Below are 21,057 nucleotides of genomic sequence, written 5' to 3' on the forward strand. Positions count from 1 at the left end.
ATTTACATTTCCTTTGCTGCCTAGAGTTTTACGGCACAGTTTTTGTCCTAGGGTTTTAAAAATAGGTTCTTCTTTGAATGGTGTTAATTGAAGAAGATCTCCGAAAACAATAACATGTTTTCCAGCAAAGAGTTGTTTGTAGTCTTTTTTAAGGCGCTCGTGCAATCTGAGGTGAATCAAAGACAACATTAGGTTGGAGACCATGCTCACCTCATCTATTAGGAGCATTTTCATTTGTTTTAAAACTCTGCGTAGCTCCATAGCAGCTTCTGCTGAAAGTTTGTAATAGCCTAATTTGTTTTGGTGCTCTACTGGCAGAAGTAGAAATCGGTGTAAAGTGACACCACATATGTTGTAGGCTGCTAAACCTTTGGGGGCAGTTACAACTGCTGAAAGCTTGTTGTTTGTTAATTGTTGGCGGAACTTTGTGATGATTTTTTATTAAGAATGTTTTGCCTGAACCAGCTTGACCAGTTACATAGAGCAGTATAGTTTTATAGTATTGACACGTACAAGTTTTACTTTCGTGCTGTATACCATGTTGAATTTCTTTTGTTACTTCTAGGAAAATTCTACGCTGCTCATTGTTTAGTTGTGATTTCATCAGAGCAAAGTGTTCTGTAGATTGTTCATACTGATACATGGTGTTTTCTACTTCTTTCATGGCTAATTCTGCCTCATTTGCTATAAGTGGTTGTCCAAGAGGTTCTTGGCATCCTGTTAGAGAAGGTTGACTGATCTCAGGAGTGTCTGTATTTAGTTGTTCTTGAAATTCTTCCTCTTGTTGGCGTTCATTGTCCAACATATTTTTATAATGTGTAAAGTTTATGTCTGTTATGGTGCTTTCAGTTGCATTGAAAGCATCTTCATAGGAGTTATGGGTGTTTAATAAATCTTCTTCCTTTCTCCATGGTTTAAAACGTTGGAGTAAGGACATGTAGTATAGTTCTTTTATGTTGAGGAGTTTTTAAAGATAGCTTCATATGATTAATGAGGTTGACTTTGGTAAGTTTAACTAGGCTGCCCTCACAACCTTTCACTATGTATTTACCTTTTTTCTCATGTTTTAATATTATTTTTGTATAAGAAGTTTTGAGCTAAATGGTATAGGCACATTGTTTCCAAAGCAGTACTTCTGTTTGGGTAGTATGTGTCTAAGTTGTTTTTCAGAATGTCCTGGCTGTTGGGATTGTTTTTGGCTATTGTTTCTATATCTTGGTATGGTTTAAGAACTCTTTTTCTGGATGCAGCAGGACCAAGGCTTAGCCAGACGATGTTTTCAGATTTCCCATATAAGGCGGTGCCTGTTAAACGGTCTGCGGCTCCGTAGCAGCCACATTCTCTATGGGATAGCATTTTTATACCGAAGCTATACAATTTTTGTGTCAGTGTTTTGTCAGATGATATATCATCCCAGAGGTCTTTTAGCTCTGTTTTCTCTGCTTTAGTTAAGTAGGCTGTGACATATTGTGCAACTGCAGTGGAATTGTCTGCAATGTACTGCACATCTATATTTGCATTCCATAGGAGGGCAATGATTGTATTGTAGTCATTGATGTACTTTGATGCTTCGGTTCTTTTTATGTTGTATGTGTTCTTAGATGATTTACCTTTCACACTGTGTCTAACTGAAGACATGAAGCTGTTCTCTTGGCCTGTTGCTGAAAATGGTCTAGGGAAACCAAAGCAGCATTTGGTGTAATATTTCCCTTTGTTTTTATATTTGCACCGACAATATTTGCCACATTTGTGTTTTAGAAATTGCTAAATTTGGGCATGTAGGTCACTCTGTGAAGGTTCTGAAGGAATTTCACATGTGACATATTTGTGAATGAAGTCCAATACAGTGGCATCACTGTCTTGACCAAATTATGGCACATTTTTAATACACAAAAGCATGTGGATGTGTGGTGCTCCTCTGGCTTGATATTCTTTTCTCCAAAAGAAGTGTTCTACTTCTCCTAGGGGAGGAACTGTTTTATTACAAATGAATTGCAGCATGGCAATAAAGCGATGATGGAAGTACCTTGATACATTTACTGGATCCAGAGAACAGAGTTCTCCTGGTGTTTTTATGTCAATACCTGCTTTGTTTTTGTTAGCTATGCATAGGAAGTCATGCAAGCCTTCCCATGCATACTCTGCGCAACTTGAAGTGACAAACCATGTGGGTGGGCCAAGGTTACGATGCCTACATTGTACATCTGCGTGACGTCGAAACCAGTACTCTTTTGTTCCACGCATGTTTGGCAAGAGATTTGTAATACTGGACTGTAAAACTTCATCTTTCTCTTGCACCTTTTGAAGTAGCTGCGTAGCAGAAATGTTTTGAATATTGGCACCTGTTTTTAATGTGTGTGCAACTCCGTAACATAGAGTTGCTAGTTCACTTTCAAACAGGCGGTGGAATATATCTGGGGTCTTCAGAATACATTTGTAAGGAGCAGTTTACTGATGCACTTATCTGTTTGCACCTTTCATCGTACCTTCCACCTTTTCAGTAGGAAAAAGTAGAGGAAAGGCTCGTGCTTCTACGCTTTTTTCCCATATGCTGATTGGAGATCCTTTAGCTTGTCGCATTTGATATGTTTCCAGTGCATCGTCTATGCTGTCCTTGCAGTGCAATGGGTGAATTGTATAGTGGTCTAAAGTATTGGAGGCTGCAGTGTGATCTAAACGTTGAAATTGTCCAGTTTCTGAGGAATCCTGAATTATTTCAGTTGTTTCCCTCAAGTTTTCTTCAATGTTTATTTCTTTGTAGTAATCATTGTTGTCTTTAAGATATTTTAGGGCTTCTCTAACTTTGCTTAAGTCTGCTAGTTGTTGCCAATTTATTTTTGTCTTTTGTAGGTACACCATTCACTAATATAATTACAGATTGATCTATTGAACGTTGTACCCCTACAGTATCTACATTTTCTTTTAGATCTAATGGCAAATAGACTACTTTGCCTCAAATTCCTTTTAGAAATTCAGAGGGAGGCAAGTTTGCTGTTTTTGTTTGAGGGCGTATTATCACTTGAAATGGGTGTAAAGTTTGGATTATAATGCTCTCATATAAGTTAAGCTGTTGGAGTGGTTTTGGCAGTGGGTATATTTCTAAGTTATTACTGACTGCTTGTGAAGGCATTTCGTTATAGTCTAGTTTTGTTGTTCAGTATTTGCACAGTACTGAGGGGTTGCTAATTTCATATTTGTTTTCTGCTATAAGGTTGAGAGCTAATTGGAACCATTGGGATTCCTCATTGTCTTGTATTTTGTGCATTATATCTATAGTTTTGCAGCTTTTTTTTATAATACGTTCTGCGGCAACATACACATACTTCGTTTGGTACTTCAGCAGATGTTTGCTTAAACTTTATTTCTTTTTTGTATGTCTGTAATAGAAGGTTGACATTGGGATGAGTTTTGGTATTGTTTTCTAAAGTTACTGGATTTTCAGAGGGCTCTTCATTTCCAAAAGATTTGTTTTTGATGTGCTCTATTTCTTCAAGGAGTTGTTTGGCTGTACCATGTAGGAGAATGTTATTGAAATGTCCCAGTGTCAAAGCAGGACTTTTTGCAAAGTACAGCTCATGAATGAGATGTCTTACACCAGAATGGTGCGTTGCTAACATTTTGATATGGTGGAAGGTGCTTTTGCAAGCAGGTCCAGAAATGCAGGCTAGTGAATGTCCTCGTAGTCCTGTGTATTTGCGCACTGGACAAGAATCCATACTTTGCAGTATTTACATTTTTGCTTTGTCTTTGGCATTTCGATTGAGGAACTCTTGCAAAGATTTGAAAGTTTGTTTCGGCATTTTACACATTGATGTGCACAGCCATTTGTAGACAGGACGTATTGGTTCAGTGGTTTGGAGAGTTGATGCTAAGTTTGTTGGGGGCATTGCTGAAATAAGTGTTTCTTCTTCCATAATTATATTGTCTACTTTTTCAAACCTTGACCACTGCTATGTATGGTAATTTGGTTTGTTTTCTTTTGTTTGTATGCCTCTTCTTTGAAATATGGTTCTGTGCTGGTGGTGTGACATCACTCACCTGTGCAGATGTTTCCAAAGTTATCTCTGCTGATATTGAGTTTGTTTTGAAGTAGTTGTTGTAGTTTACTAATTAATTTTGTTAGTGGTTTAATTCTGTTTAAAGTTAATATAAAGATTTTCCTTTTGAGCAACATTGCACTGTCTACAAGAGCTTCCAGGATCAGTTTTCTGCTGTAATTTTTAAGGGTTGAGCGTGGCTTTTTGCCTGTTTTTAAGGGTCTGAAGGACTCTGTTGTGGAACATTTTTTGTAAAATTAATTTTTTGGAATGGTTTCTTGAAGCTCTATCAACATTGGTAAGTGCAGTATTACCACTATTGGTTGTTGAAAGCTTCTTAGAGAATATCTTTTTATTCTTACATTTTGAAAGAGGAGTCACAGTTTCTTTCTTATGAGGTGTTTTAGTTTGGCTAAGAGAATGTAATAGCTGTTTTGTCTGAACCTTTTGGATAAATTCTGCTAGAGGAGGATGCTTATTTTGAACAATTTTAGTTTGATCTGCTCTACTTCTGCGTTGCTTTCTATGGAGTTGCTTTTTAAAAGGCATTCTTTGGTGTCTGTTGGAGGGAAAAAAACGGTGGGTTTGGAGGTTGTGTATTGTATATGTATGTACTGTGCATGAGTGTCTGAGTATGATATTAGGCATACATGTAGAGGTGTATGCTTGTGCAATGGCCTGTTTAGGTGGGAGGGCTGTACTTGTATCTGTATGTTACTATGCTGGTGTTGACATGATAATACAAAGTGTGCACCTGTTGAGGTGCAATTAGTAATACTGCATGAAATAAGGTTGAGTTTATACAATTGTATGTCTTGCTATGTCTTGCAATAAAAGAACACTGCACTAGCTTAGTAATAGGCAGAACATTACACTGTCAAGGAGTTCCCCCCTTCTCAACTGAGTTCGATCTTTGCTGGATTTCTTGATCGATGCCTTCTTGCGTACTGCTCGAGTCTTGAATAAGGCTGCACGAGTCTCTTCCGACTCAGCGTGTGTTCAAGTACCGGGAAGCAAGGGTCCAGGAAATAACAGGGTGCGCAACTAGCACACGAGTCCAGGAATCAAGAAAGGGAGGAAAGGGACTAGAATTGGGTTAGGGTGGAGGAAGCAAGGGAATAATACCGCGAGCTACGGAGCACACATCTGGTCGCTACTTTGCAATAGCATTGAGACGCGCGGGCCCGCGGGGGCGTGGCATATTTATGGAACGTACTACGTGCGCCGTGAAGGCTGGTGCGAGGCGTGTCGCGTGATACGGCCATGTTGGGAGAAACAATGAATGCAAACCCCGCCGTGAAAAGGACCAGGAAGTCCAGAAGGGGCGCGTTCTGTGGGTCATAAAAGCATGCCTCCTCCGAAAGGCTGTTCCACCAGGTTTGCACGGGTGTATAAGGTGAAATATTCTGAGTAGTCGAGGAGTCTTGAGATTAGAAAGTGGTTCCCAGGTTCTTTCACTAGGAGGATATCCTTTCCATTAAACCAGGTATTGAAGCTGACCCCGTTTTATACCTGGAGTCACATATTCAAGACACTTCTTATTCCAATTGGTTGTCGACCAGCAGAGGAAGAGGTGGGTAGGATTTCCGGGAGGATTGGTGGTAGGGTTTTAGTAAGGATGTGTGGGATACTGGGTGAATTTTCTTCAAAGAGTCTGGTAGACTAATCCGATATGAAACCGGGTTGATAATTTCCTTGATGGGAAATGGACCATAGTACCGAGGGGCCAACTTGTTTGGCCGCAGATGCCGGGGTAGTAACTTCGAGGACAACCAGACTTGATCACCAATTGCATAAGAAGGACCTGGTCTCCTTTTTAAATCCGCATACCTCTTAGTCTGAGTTCTGGCCTTCTCTAAATTTTCTTTGGCCTCTTGGTGTACGTTGATGACGGTTTCAATCCAGGAGTCGACAGTAGGTACTGGTGTAGGATGAGGGAGAACAGAGGGTAGAACTGATGGATGGAACCCTTGGCTACAATAAAAGGGGCTGGTCTTAATTGCTGAATGGTCAGTATTGTTGTAGGCAAACTCAGCCACGGGTATCAGGAGCGACCAGTCATCCTGAACCTTGGTGGCGAAACATCGAAGATACTGTTCCAGGGTCTAATTAGCACGTTCTGTGGCCCCTTTGGTCTGGGGATGATAACCAGATGAGAGGGCGCGTTGGATTCCCAAAATGCGACAGAGATGTTTCCAGAATTGAGAGACGTACTGAGGTCCTCGATCAGATATGATCTTGGAAGGGAGTCCATGTAAACGAAATATGTGTTCGAGGAAGATCCCACCAAGTTCGGACGAGGATGGTAACTTACACAGAGGTGTAAAATGAGCCATATGAGTGAACAAATCTATGGTAACCATGATGGTCGTATACCCTCGGGAAGGTGGTAATTTCACAATGAAGTCTGTTGCAATGACTTCCCATGGCCTTGTTGGCAGCGATGGTTGCATTAGAAGACCCGCCGGTCTCTTGTTATCATGTTTGTTTTGACTGCAGACAGTACAAGTTTTGATGTACTGCTGTACGTCAGTCTTCATTCCAGGCCACCAAAACTGTCTTTGTATAAGACGGAGAGTGTTGGTTATGCCACGATGTCCGGAGTGAAGGGTATCATGACAGAGGTTTATCATTCTTTGTTGTAATTTCTGTGTAGGAATGACCAGTGCATTGTCCTTGAATAAGTATCCTGTCTTAGGCTCCATGGATTCTTCCTTGAAATATCCTTCCAGAGGTCAGAGGATTGGGTTTGTACTCTAATTTCTTCCAGGAGGTTGACTGCTTGAGCTACAAAGATCGTGTGGGGAAACATTTTATGAAAGGCCTTGTCTTCAGAAGTTACATAGTCAGGACATCGGGATAAGGCGTCAGCAATCATGTTTTGTGACCCGGGAACATGAGTGATTTGGAATTGGTATTGGGCAAAGAAGTAGGCCCAACACACATGACGACTGTTCCTGCACTCCAATGATTGTAGAATTTTAAGATTCCGATGGTCCGTGCGGACCTGAACTGGATATCTAGCACCCAAAAGTAGATGTCGCCATTCAGTGAAGGCCTGGCGGATGGCTAACAGTTCCTTTTCCAGGACGGAATAGTGTGTCTCACTGGGAGTCAGGGTTCGTGAGAGGTAAGCAATGGGGTGTTCCAGTTTATCCTCAATTTCCTGTTTCAAGACCGCTCCTATGGCGTAGTTAGAGGCATCTGTTTCCACTAGGAATGGGTGATCTATGTCTGGTTGGGCCAGGATGGGGGCTTGCGTGAACTCTGTCTTCAATCGCTGGAATGCTTTGTCTTGCGGTGTAGACCAGATAAAGGGAGTGTTTTTCTTCAAGAGAGCAACAATTGGCTGGACGATCTCGGAAAAGGAAGAAATGAACTTCTGGTAGAAGTTGGCAAGTCCGAGGAAGGATAGAACTTGTTTCACGGAGGTGGGAGCAGGCCATGCCAGTATGGCCTTTACATTTTGAAGGGTCCATACCAATTCCTTCTGGGCTAAGGATGAATCCCAGGTAGTGAACAGAAGTAACGTGAAACAAGCATTTTTCGGGTTTGGCTAAAAGTTTATGTTCACGGAGTCATTGCAGTACTGCCTTTACATGCTCTTCATGCTTTAGAGGATCCTTGGAAAAGATCAATGTCATCCAGATAGACAATGACAAAAAGGAATAACATATTGTTGTTATTGTTATTGTTATTTTGCATTTATATAGCGCCTTATATACCATTGGTATGGTCTGAAGGCGCTGGTAGGTTGAACGCCCTTGGGAACCGAAGTTCAGGTCAGTATAGAGAGTAGAGGGAGTCCAAAAGTGCGTGTGCGCACTAGGTATGTGTGCACCTGGTGCGGAAATCGAGTGGTAGCTGCTTCTTAGTTGTACGTGTGGTGGTTGAGAGGTCAGGAGTATGTGTTTGCTCTGGTCGGTTTTACCCAGAACGAGTGTGGCTGCGTTAGGCCTGAGGAGAACGCCTGGCTGGGGGGTGTGAATCCAGCAATGATTACTTAGAGTGATGTGGAGTAAGAGGGAGATGTGGATATGAGAACAGTTATACCGAATGGTGTCATAGTATCTCTGTGTTCTAGATGAGTGGTGGTGTAAGAGGGAGAGTAAGCGTGGGGTGTGGTATGATGTATGTTTTCAAGTGTTTCCTTCATTCCAAAGCATATTAAGCATCGTCTGTTGTACAAATTCGTCCGTTCCTCATATTCGTCCGCTCCACACATTCGTTCAGTCATTATCATCGTCTAGTTCACACCCTCGTACACTTCTAAACGCTGCTGGGAACAGTTCTGAATTCAACTTTCACAGAGAGGCTATTGGGTGCAACTTTCAAGTGTAACTGGGTACACTTCTAAAATGCTATTGGGTACACTTCTAAATTAAGGTGGGAACCGTTTTACAATCAGCTATCAGATAGGCTATTGGGTGCAGCTTCTAAATGCAATTGGGTATATTTCTAAAATGCTGTTGGATACACTTCTAATTGCAAGAGGGTACAATTCTAACTTTCTCTGGGGAGGTGCGGGGTACAGTTCTAGTTGCGAGTGGGAACAGTTCTTTATTCAACTTTCACAGAGAGGCTATTGGGTGCAAACTTTCAGGTGCAACTGGGTACACTTCTAAATGCAAGTGGGAACAGTTCTAAATTTCAGCTTTCACAGAGAGGCTATTGGGTGCAGCTTCTGAATGCAATTGGGTACACTTCTAAATGCCGTTGGGTACATTTCTACATGTAAGAGAGAACAGTTCTAAATCAACTTTCTCACAGAGGCTAACCGGCGCAACTTCCAACTCTAATTGGATACACTTCCAGGAGCAGGTGGGAGCAGTTCTAATGTTAATGTTAAAGGTCATTTGTACCGCGCACTATCACCACCGGAGTGGTCCCCTGGCGCTCTGGCGGCTCTGAAAGAGGGGGGGGATGGTGGGTTAGTGGGTGGAGGCTGGAAAAGTGCAAGATTGCAGTGATGTGCTGTTGGCAGCCTCAGCCCGGTGGTTCCGTCGGCTGGGCCTGGGGTGTATGCGGCCGGTAGTCGTCGTGGTCAGAAAACACCCTGTCCATAAATCGTTGAAAAACCGCGGGGGCATTAGCTAGACCAAAGGACATGACTAGATATTCATAGCGACCAAAGGGTGTTCTAAAGGCTGTTTTCCATTCGTCTCCTTCCCGGACACGGATCAAATGATAGGCACCCCGGAGATCCAACTTCGTGAAGACTACGGCGCCTCTCACAGCTTCCAGTATATCCGAGATAAGGGGTAGTGGGTACCGATCTTTGAGGGTGCATTGATTTAAGCCACGATAGTCGAGGCAAGATCTGAGTTCCTTAGTGTCCTTCTTGGGAACAAAGAACAATGAAGCACCCGCTGGAGATTTTGAAGGTCTTATGGTGCCGTTTTCAAGGTTGGTATCCAGGTATTCTCTGAGGGCCTTTTTCTCAGGCTCGGAAAGAATGAACATTCTGCCAAAAGGAATCGCTGCTGAGGGATCTGTATCTATGGCACAGTCTTCAGGTCTGTGAGGGGGTAAGGCCTGGACTATGGCAGTTGAAAATACATCAGCATATCCCTGATAGGCCTCTGGGACTTGTATGATATTAGAAACCATGAGTGGTGTTTTCAGGTCTCTTGGTGGTTCTTTAAGGGGTGTGGAGGAGGTATCCAGGATTAGACAGTGGGACATACAAAACTCAGAGCCTAGGAATAGTGATCCTGCTGTCCAATTGATATACGGATTGTGCTTCTGTAACCAGGGCATACCCAATACCATGGGGTAATGGGCTGACTTAATGATGTCGAATGTAATCCGCTCTTGGTGATGGTTTATGGAAAGTTGGATCTCTTTTGTCTGCAGGCTTATGGGTCCTGAAGAGAGGGGTCTTCCTTCGATTGCTTCCACCGGCTGCATGGTGCTTCGTGTCTCGTACGGAATATGATGACTAACAACCCAGTCTTGATCAATGAAAATTCCCATAGCTCCGCAGTCCACCAAGGCCAGAATGGAATAGGTCTTATTCTTGGAGGGCGACAGGAAGGCTTGTAGAATCACCAAATTGTTTTGTCCAGGAGAGTTCAATGATGGAATTGGTGTGGAGCAAACATCTCTCTCCCGAAGCTATGCTCCATCTAGGATCGGGAGCTGGAGTTTCCCGAACACCGAGGAGGGGCCAGAGACACTCCCTAACCAGGTGTTTGTCTGAGGCACAATACATACACAACCCCGTATGAATCCTTCTCATTCTTTCTTGCGGGGATATAGGTCCACGGAAGGCTCCTATCTGCATGGGTTCTGGTTCAGAGATTGAGCCTGGGTTAGTGTCCGCCTTGGTGGTACTCTCAAAGGACGGCTTCGGAGGATTAACTTTGGATTTCTTCTTCTCTGCCTTTCTTTCCTGGATACGAAAATCTATTTGCATGGAAAGGTCCATTAGTGCCTGGAATGAGTTTGGTCGAGGCACTCTAGCCAACTCATCCTTAATCTCCTCATTCAGTCCTCTCCTGTAAAGGTTAAAACTCGCCGCCGGGGTCCAATCAGCTTCCTTGACTAACTGCTTGAATCGGGTAACATAGGTGAGCATATCCTGGGATTCTTGCTGAAAGTCTAACAAGCATTCCTGGGCACTATAGACCTGTTCTGGATGGTCAAACATGGTCTTAAGGGCCTGTATGAAGCTATCATAGTCATCTAGAAGAACATCGCCGGAATTAACGAGGGGCGTAGCCCATGTTAAGGCGTTTCCTGAAAGGTGGGAAATTATGAAGCCCACTTTAGCCCAGGGAGTTGAAAAGTAGTAGGGCTTAAAAGTAAAGTGAACCAAACATGAATCCAGGAATCTCGAAGGGTTTTTGGTGAGCCATCATATTTGTCCACTATACCGCCCAGCAATACACTTTCTTTTGTGGCAGAATTGCGGGATAGAACTAGTTGTTTGAGAGAAGCGTTTTCCGCCTTTAGATTCTGCACCTCGGTTGATAGCTCTTGCATGCCACGCATTAGGTCCTGGACGGCCGCTTCCATGTCCATATCGAGTTTGGTCGGGTGGAGTCTCAAACTGTCAAGGAGATCCCCCCCTTCTCACCTGAGTTCGATCTTTGCTGGATTTCTTGATCGATGCCTTCTTGCGTACTGCTCGAGTCTTGAATAAGGCTGCACGAGTCTCTTCCGACTCAGGGTGCGTTCAAGTACCGGGAAGCAAGGGTCCAGGAATGCAGGAAATAACAGGATGCGCAACTAGCACACGAGTCCAGGAATCAAGAAAGGGAGGAAAGGGACTAGAATTGGGTTAGGGTGGAGGAAGCAAGGGAATAATACCACGAGCTACAGAGCACACGTCTGGTCGCTACTTTGCAATAGCATTGAGACGCGCGGGCCCGCGTGGGCGTGGCATATTTATGGAATGTACTACGTGCGCCGTGAAGGCTGGTGTCAGGCGTGTCACGTGATAAGGCCATGTTGGGAGAAACAATGAATGCAAACCCCGCCGTGACAAGGACCAGGAAGTCCAGAAGGGGCGCGTTCTGTGGGTCATGACATAAAGTAGTATTGTACTTACTTTGTTGGCTGTTAAAAGGAGGTTTCTTTTGGGTTCTGTTTTGCACAGAGACACCACTGGCCTTGAGGAGTGTGGTCTTCACTATAATTGCAAAAGAAGGAATTAGTACATATATGTGTTAATTGTGACGTAATTGCTTTTGAAAAACTAGATGAGTTAAATTTGCAGAAAGATTTATTGTCAGGTTGAGGTACTTTATGTGTTAAATTATGGAGGTGTGTATATGAATGGGTAATTTGAAGTTGTAGTATCATTGTAAGGCAGTTAGTGGAGTATTTGTAATTATTTTGTATTTGGTGCACTATTGAAATTATATGTGTTGTTGTTGTAGTATTTATTGTGTAAATAGATTATTGAAAGTTGTAGGAGGGTGAGAAAAAAAGGTTTAGAAAGATATATAGATTGTACAGGAGAATGTTTCTGTCTGTAAAAATGAATTAATCTTTCTCTATATAGATGATTGCAAAAATGGTGCCTTTTGTTATTTGTGCAAAGGATGCACTTGGTATGGTTTGCTAATATATATGCAGTTTACTTTGTTTGGTAAGATACAAAGTGGTTCCCAGTTGCATGTCCATTGTAGCAATTTGATAACATGTGTGTAAAGCAGTAAGTGGTTGTGGAAATGAGCAATAGAAAGTAGAAAAATATAGTTTGCATATTACAATGAGTGATTTTGGTAAATGCAAACTAGTAAAGCAGATAGATTTCCAATTGATACTTGATGATAGGATGTGAGAGAAAATACAGTATGTTTTCTGTGTTGGTTTTGGAGGGTAAGTGCAGATATTTTGTTTATTTGCATTTATAATAGAGTTGCAATTCTAATATACAGAAAGTGTTCATACCTGTATTTTGTGTTGATGTATGTAGCTCAATCAGGAAGCAGAAATCATGGAGAGTATTACAGCAGTTTTTGCTGTAGGTGTTTTCCAGTGACAGAAGACTTGCAGTGAAAGTGTGCAACAGTAGATCTAAACTGCTGAACTGTGATGATAGAGTTAGATATAGAGGTCTTGGATGTGGTTGGTGGACTGTTGAACAGTAGCCAATCAAAGAGTGCTATAGAAAGTGAAGTGGAAAGGGAAGTCTCTGTGTTACGATGGCCGTGGACACCGCAGGAGTTCGCGGACAGGGCGTGCCGCATCCGGGGCTTCTGAGTCTGGTTGGTAGGCATGGAAATGGGACTCTGCATGTTAGGGGATTGGTGAATAAGGTTTACTGGGTGTGGTTTGTAAGGAGAGATTGTGTCAGAAGATCTGTGTGTTTAGAGGAGAGCAGATGCCTGTGACTATGGCTATGTCTTTTAAGAAGCAGAGTGGTTAGATTTTTGGAGACATATGGATACATTTGTTGGAGGTACATGCACAGAAATATGGAGTAGCTGCAGATCTTGGATTCCATCATGTGGATGTGCAGTGGTGTGGAGTGCGCGAATGAAGTGGCTGGATTTGGTCCCTCTTTGTGCCACTTTGGTGACACACCGTCATCCAGACATTATTATTATTCATTGTGGAGGGAATAGTTTGACATGTTACTGGAATCTCGTTGCAGTTTGCAATGAAAGAAGGACTTGGGAAAGTGATGGACATGTTTACAAACTCCCGAGTAATTTTTTCTCGTATTGCAAAGAGACAAATGTGGCTGTGCTCTTCTTCATTTGGTCCACAAATGGAGAAAGCGAGACGCAATGTCAACAAGGTTGTTTGTGCCTTTTTGAGAGATGTTGGCATGTCCTCTTTCCACAATGAAAATATTATCTTTCGCAGCACAAACATTTTTCGCAGGGATGGAGTCCATCTGACTGATGCTGGCAATCAGATTTTTCTGCGAAATATTCAAAATGCATTACAGTCCATTTTTTGGAAGTATAGCAATCTTTTGCAGTAAGAGTTGACCAATTTAACTTTACTGAAAACAAACACCACAAAAAGGCGCTTTTCAGAGCCACCTCTTTGATCTTGAAAAACAGTGCAATGTTTTTGATGTTTTTTTTTTTTTAAAGTCTGCAGACTGTCCGCGGACTTCTAAAAATGCACAGGGCCCTGCCGCATTTCATTGGCACTTCTATTTTTGAACTATGAAAGGTGGCTCTGAAAAGAGGCGTTTTTATTTGGTGTTTTTTTTACACGACACACAAGGAAATGAAAGGTAAGGAGGGTCGGAAAGGGACACCAAACACAGGGATAAGGAAAGGCAGGTGGCGAGAGGAAGATGTAGGGTGGGCCTTACTTAGGTAGTTGGCAGTCTTTCTCATGCTCCCGGACCGCAGTCTCAAAAGCATTCCGAAATTACTCCCCTCTGCAGAGTACCGCGTCGCATTTCATACATAATACAGTGACCCTTGAAAGGTAAGGGCCTACTGCATCTCGTATGGCCTCCGAAGCTGGTTCAGGAATGTGCTGCCCCACAGGAGTGTCTCTTGTGGTGACATGAGCGCATCTAGAGGATGCTGTAGAGGAATCAACCTACTAGTTCTATCATAGGGGACAACCCTCCAAAGTGCTGCCTGATGGAACGAGTGTAGGTGTCGCCACATGGAAGTGGTCCCATAGCTATACAAACCTGGTTTGCCACGACTGAGCTCCATCTGGCACTCAATGCAGCGCACCTTGTTTGCACGTGCCTTGGGTACCCCTCCAATGGTGGTAAATAACCTCCACACCCAAGCCTCACACTGGCTGGCCCTAGTAGGGATTTCCTCTACCTCATCCTCATCTTCCTCTTCATCCCTCTCTGCATCTCCACGCCTGTTCCCCTCTCCAGGGTTTTTGGGAAGGTGGTGGTGGTGGTGTAGGGGGTGGGGGTGGTGCTGAGGAAGCAGAAGCAGCCACCAATGCCATCTCCAAAGTTCTCAGGAACCACCAAGAAGTCAGCAATCCACAGACAGGAAAGAGCAATCCAGCAATGTGGAGCAGTGTCTGTCCTGGAAGTCCAAAAACAGGATGAGGAGCAGCTCTGGGGTGTGGCCTTTTATAGGGGTGCTGGGGAGCGCTTCTCGGACAGCCGTGCTGTCCGCTGACACTTCCAACACCAAAAAGGGCTCAAAAAGTTCCAAAACGTATCCAAATTTTCCGGGGCATAGTCTGGGACATGTGCAAGGGTGAAGTTTCACAGTAAAACACGTTGGATTGCCCCAAAAATCACTTTTTTCACGAACAAGGGCCTACACTCAGCGTGGGTGCGGTTACATGATGACGTCGTGGACACGTTCGCGAATGTGACGGCTGTCCGTAGGACACCTATTGCGCGGCATCGGTTGTACGCATGCGTGCGGGTGTTCTACGGGCAGGGTATGGGTCCCCGAACTAATTTAAAAGTGCGGCACACGTGCAGCGGACAGTTACGGACAGGCATGATGTTTGTATGACCCCGAGGGTGTGCTGCGCATGCGCACAAGTGTCCGCCAGACAGGGTTGGGGTCCACGAACTAATTAAAGGTGCGTCACAATTTTGCGGACATTCGGACAGGCTCATTGTTCTACGGCCACCTCCATTTTGATTATGGACAGCTCGGACAGATAAAGTGTTCTTAGCACACACCCATTTTGGTTAATTACGGACAGGCGAACATGTTTTTCAGTTTTACTTGTAACCATAACATCCCTGTAACAAAGTTTTTTTTCACTGAATTTCATAGGTTTTTTTGTAGCACAACTTACCATAACGTCCCTTTAACAAAGTATTTTCACTGATATATACACAGTTACAGAGGGTCGTAATAGGCAAGAAATAGGTAGTCAGTGGCAGAAGGTTACATCGCCGGGGTATTGTCAGCTGATACGCAACAGTATTATTTGTCATTTGTTCTGAGCCAGTTTAGGGTGTTAGGCCTAAAGTTATGGAAGGATTGGTCCACTCTCAGGGCATGAGGGAGTGCGTTCCAGGTCTGCGCCGCCATGACCGGGAAGCTACTTCCTCCAGATTTTTTTTGTTCGAATCTGGGAATGACCAGAAAAAACGAGTTTGCTGTTCTGATGGGGTGCGATGAAGATTTTTTGACTATTCTCTGCTAGGTAAAGTGGTGCTGCTTTATTGATACATTTGTGGGTTAGTGAGACCGTTTTAAGCAGAATTTTGTCGTTGATGGTGAGCCATTTGTTCTGTCTTTTCAGCTCCGAAATGTGCTCTCTCCTGGGGATGCCAAGTGCGGTTCTAAGAGCATTGTTCTGGATAATTTGGATTTTATTGATAATTTACTTGCTCGCACCCAAGTACAAGGCATTGCAATAGTCCAGCTCTGACAGGATGAGGGCACTGGCTAAAATGGTATAGCTTTCCTTCGATAAGAAAGGCTTGCAGGCTCTGATGAGCTTGCAAGTGTAAACAGTAGCTGAGGCCATAGCATTAACTTGTCTGCTTGGGGTTAGGCTGAATCTAAGTAAAAACCTTCTGTAATATTGTTCCCTTCGATGTTAAATGAGGCATGTTTGGTGCTTAGTTTGTTCAGGTTGGCAACGGTTCCAAGAATAAGAAGCCCCGTTTTGTCATCATTCAGGCAGAGGCCATGTGCGGCCATCCATGCCTGGATGATTAGGTACATTTTATTTACTGGAGCCGTGTCCTCATAAACTCCTGAGAGAGGTATGAGGATCTGGGTGTCATCTGCATAGTTAGTGTAGATGTCACCCAGTTGATCCAAGTCGTCGAACAAAGGCTTAGTAAGTATGTTGTACATTGTTGGTGATACACACGATCCCTGTGGTGCAACACATGTTATTGAGATAGGATCAGCGGCAGCTGAATGAGAGAAGACTCTCATGGTCCTATTATTCAGAAAGCAGCGGATCCATGCTAAGGCTGGGAATAGTTGGGTGCTGAGTCTAGATGTCTACAGGTCCACCAAATCAAAGGCAGCGGACAGATCAAGGTGAAGAAGCATGGCCATTTTTCCTGAGTCCCTTAGTTCATCGATCTGTGCCTTTAGATCAATCAGTGCTGTTTCAGTGCCATGTTGTGGCCTGAAGCCCGACTTGGGGACTCTTGGGAGATTATTGGTCTCTAGTTACTCTTGAATCTGCAGGTATGCCACTTTGTTTAATATTTTGAGCAAGAAGGGAACAGTTGTAATCGGCCCATAGTTTGTGGGAATGGGTCCAGAGATTGTTTTTTTAGACTGGGTAAGACCCAGGACTCTCTTAAATTACTGGGGACAGTGCCAGATGAGAAGGATGCATTCATTAGTTTAGAGAGAAACGGCGCCAGGTCTCTGGCAGCCTCTTTAATTATCTGTGGCGGGCAACTATCTCCCTGACATCTGGAGGGTTTGAGGGAGGAGATGATTTTTTCTACCTCGAGGATGGAGACCCGGGAGAATTGAAACTGTTGCAGTGGATTTGTAGGCTGAGCTGGGATTCTGGTGTGTCTGTCTAAGTTTGGTAGGTTTGCTTTATTATCAGCAATCTTGTTCTGTAGTATGGCAATTTTATTCACTAGGGCATTTTGGATGTCAGTGCACCAGAGTTTGTGCTTCGGACAGTTATCTGTGGGAGGGATCGGGGCTTCCATTTCTCTTAGGATTACGAATAGTTCCTTGGTACTTGAACTGGCTTTGTTAATCCTCTCATTGTAAGTTTCCTGTTTGGTACATATAATTTCTTTTTTTTTATAAAAGGCAGAGATATTAAGCAGGTTTGTGCTCAGAGGGTAGATGTCTCCATCCTACTTCGAGTTTTCTTTTTTCTGCTCTGACGGATTTTAGTTGTGAAGTGAACCAGGTGTTCAAATGAGCTCTGGGTTTGCTTTTCCTCATGTTGAGTGAGGCAATTGCATCTAGAGCTGTAGCTATAGTGGAATTGTATGAGTCAACTAGGGTGTCTGGATCGGAGGAGTCCGACAATGAGTTGAGGATGGGGATAATGAGGGGTAGGATTCTGTCCACAGTAATGTTCTTTTTGTTTCTGGTGAGGAGTGGCAGTTCTATTAGGTTAGATTTGGCCATCAGGCTATTAGCTGCTAAGGTAAAGGACAGCAAGTAGTGATCTTTCCATGGTTGGGGGGAAATGGATGTAATTGTGGTTTCAAAATTTAGGTCAGCCACCCAGTCTAGAGTTCTGCCTTTGACATGGGTGGGCTGGGTCACTCTTTGGGTGAGTCCAAATTCAGTAAGCACATTGTACACTGCTAGAGCTTGTTGGTCATAAGGGTCGTTAAAGCCAAGGTTGAAATCCCCCAGCAGTAGTATTTGAGAGGAATCTTTGGTGTTGTCAGATGGTATTGTGGAAATATCCTCCTCAAATGAAACAATGGGTCCAGGTGGTCTATACAGTAGATGGATTGTTAGTGTACGTGAGTTAGACATGAGTAAATTAGCCGTGAGGAGTTCACAGGATTTAACTGCTGGTGAGGTGGCTATTCTTATAGTTAGGTTAGATTTAGCAATGAGGGCAATTCCTCTGCCTCTAGCCTCAACTCTGTCTGTTCGGATGATGTCATTGTCAGGTACTGCTAATAGAAGGGCAAGGGTTTGTCGCCGGTTCAGAACACTGCTGTTGGATCTGTTTGCTTCCCCCTCCTCGGCCAAAGTTCCCAAATTTTGCTCTCAGTTCCCGTTGGCAGGGGCTTTGGGGGGTGGACTCCTTGAATCTCGAGTGGACCCAGGATCTCCTGTATGCGTTCCCTCCTCTTGCTCTCATTCCCCAGGTGATTCAGAAAATCTGCCAATGTTCTTCTCTGGTGATCTTGGTGGTTCCCTTTTGGCCTCGCCGGGGGTGGTTTCCGTTGCTTATGAATCTCCATGTGCGAGAAGTCTGGAGGATTCCCAGTTGGCCGTGCCCTCTATGAGGGCATCTGGGGATGGTATTGCCTATGATCCACTGGTCAGCTTGGCTCCTGAGAAGGCAAGGTTGTTGACTTTGGGTTTCTCGGCTCCGGTGGTGGAGACCATTCTCCATTCCAGGTGGCCTAGTACGTTAAAAGCCTATGATAGGCATTGGGCCCATTTTCTCAGCTGGTGCGTGTGGCCGGTCTTTCACCCCAAGGTTGTGGTTTCTGAAGTGTTGCGGTTTTTGCAGGACGGCTTCAATAAGGGGTTGGCAGTGGCCACTTTGCAGGATCAGTGGTCTACGTTGAAGAACGTGTTTGATGGTTTTGGTGTTCCACTTTTGGATTTGGGTCTGGTGGGCCGCTTCCTTCAGAGCCTGGCCTCTGCTTGACCTCCTGTGTGTTTGGGTTCCCCTCCTTGGGATCTGCCCCTGGTTTTGCGTTTTCTTCAGTCTGCTCCTTTTGAACCGCTTGGTGATGTGGATCTTAAACACCTTATGCTCAAGACAGGCTTTCCGATTGCCATCACCTCTGTGCGCCGTCTGGGGGAGATGCCTGACTGCTTGGTGTTGCGGTGTGATTCCCCAGTTCTTGCCCAAAGTTGCCTCTAAGTTTCATCTGACCCTCTGTCACCGGAGGAGGTGTCTTGGCACTCCCTTGATGTGCGTCGTGTGGTTCTGGTGTACCTGGCCAAGACGGAGGCTGCCCGGTGTTGTTGCAGTCTTCTGGTTACCTTTGGTGCGGCTGGTGCGGATCGGAAGGCTCTGGTTGTTTAAATTTGTCGCTGGATCAGATTGGTGATTTCTATGGCTTATTTGTCTGCTGGTCTTTCTGTTCCTTTGGGTGTGCAGGGACATTCTACCAAGGGTGTGACTCTCATTACTCCTAGTCCTACTCTTCCTCATCACAGTACTACCGACCCTGTGCACCCTCCCGCGGTGTGGAAGAGCCCGGTGTCTGTACAGGCGTGCTATGTACTACTATATTGTGGGTAAGTGGGAGGTTATACCTCCGGGAAAGAAAGGTTCCTATGGGGGCAGCAGGGCCTCATTGGTGAGTACTGTGACGAGGAAGAGTAGGACTAAGAGTTCTGGATTTGTTGTAAAGTGCAAAGAGTAGAGGCAGGCAGATTTAGAAAGAGGCTGTTGCAGTAGTCCAGCCTAGAGAGGGCCAGAGCTCTGAAGACAGTGAGCTTCTGGTGGAAAGCGAGAGAAGGAAGAATACCTTTGAGGTGGTGCAGTTGATAGTGTAACTTCTTAGTGATGTCAGAAATGTGAGGAGAGAAGGAGAGTCAAAGATGACGCCAAGGTTCTTAGCCTTACAGGAAGGTGCAGGTAGAGGGCCCAGGGTGGGCGGCCAGAGTAAGAGGGAAGGCAGGATCAGGTGTCCCAATAAGAAGGATCTCAGTCTTACTGGCAGTAAGGCAGAGATCGTTGGAGGCACACCATTCCTGAATTATAGACAGGCCGGTATGAGAGAAGGAACAGAAGAGGCTGAGGGGAGCCTGAAGGAGAGTTGGGTGTCATCCGCATAACACTGAAAGTTAGAGCAGAAGGTAGAGATGCAGTGGGCCAGAGGTGGCAGGTAGTGGTTAAAGAGCCAAGGAGAGAGGTTAGACCCCTGGGGAACACCACAAGTATAGAGAGAGATAGATGAGAGGAAAGACCCAAGTTGGACCTGGGAGGGTGGATCTGTGCGAAAGGAGGTCAACCAGGCTAGGGCCTGCCCAGATACCCGGGTTGTCACAGAGATGTTTGAGCAGGATGGCATGGTTTACTGTGTCGAAAGCAGAGGATAGATCAAGGAGAATTCGGACAGAAGGCAGGTTAGTGTCAAGATTGGATAGCAAGTCTTTACAGGTGTTCAGGAGAGCACTGTCCATGCTTCTGGCTGCTCTGAAGCCAGACTGGTGGTCATGGAGACAATCAACAGATTCAGTATGTAGATTAAGCTGGGAGATGGCCAGCCTTTCCCAGAGTTTGCCCAGGAAAGGAGTGATGGAGATTGGGCGATAGTTAGCCGGAGAGGAAGGATCGGCAGAGGGCTTCTTACACAACTGTGGTCATGGTTCCTCCATGAGATCTTCAGCGGCGGAAGGTGTGACGTCCCCACCATCATCAGCCATGTGGGAGCATCACATCCAGCGTTTGAGGCTTCAACGAAGGAGCATCGCTTCTGTTTTTCCAGTATACTGTAATACATTCAAGCCAAACCTCTTCAAGACGTGTCAGCCCGCACAAAGAGTTATCCTTGCATGGGGTAAGTAATGCTATCCTACACAGAAAACCTCAGCACGAGAACACAGTAGTTAATTAGCTGCCGCAGTAAACGTTTGACTTGAATATGCAAAAGATAATTTACATGTTTGTATTATGCTTTATTCAATGTTGAACACAATTGAAATGATTTAATTACCCCACGCCAATGGTATTAAGCACAAGAAATACATCACGAAAATCCAACTATTAGATAATGCCATTTCGTTTTTACAACAACGGATAATGATTAGCAGAGTTTAATACCCAACGCTGCCACCTATGTGGAAAACTACAATTAAAGCATATCCGACTTAAGGGTGAATATATATTTGGAAATGCATCACTGCATTTATGGAAAGACTTTGAGTAGTATTAGGTATGTATCTAAACAATCAAAACTAGAAAAGCAGCTGAACTGTTGTAATAATAGCAGTTTCATTGAGTG

The 21,057-nt window shown here is 44.3% G+C and overlaps 1 protein-coding gene across 3 annotated transcripts in view; it reads left to right on the plus strand.

Moving 5' to 3' along the window:
• Positions 1 to 21,057, plus strand: part of LOC138582131 (zinc finger protein 586-like) — a 110,919-nt gene that overhangs the window by 5,935 nt on the left and 83,927 nt on the right. The window contains exon 1 of one of the 3 annotated variants that reach the window (XM_069653143.1): positions 14,417 to 20,613. The exons of the other annotated variants lie outside the window; for them this stretch is intronic. The gene's annotated coding sequence lies outside the window, so the exon portion shown is untranslated. Of the gene's footprint in view, positions 1 to 14,416; positions 20,614 to 21,057 lie in introns of those variants that run through there. 3 annotated transcript variants of the gene reach the window in all.

This window comes from Ambystoma mexicanum, chromosome 3q (assembly GCF_040938575.1).
Source record: "Ambystoma mexicanum isolate Mex_15411 chromosome 3q, UKY_AmexF1_1, whole genome shotgun sequence".
NCBI lineage: Eukaryota > Metazoa > Chordata > Amphibia > Caudata > Ambystomatidae > Ambystoma > Ambystoma mexicanum.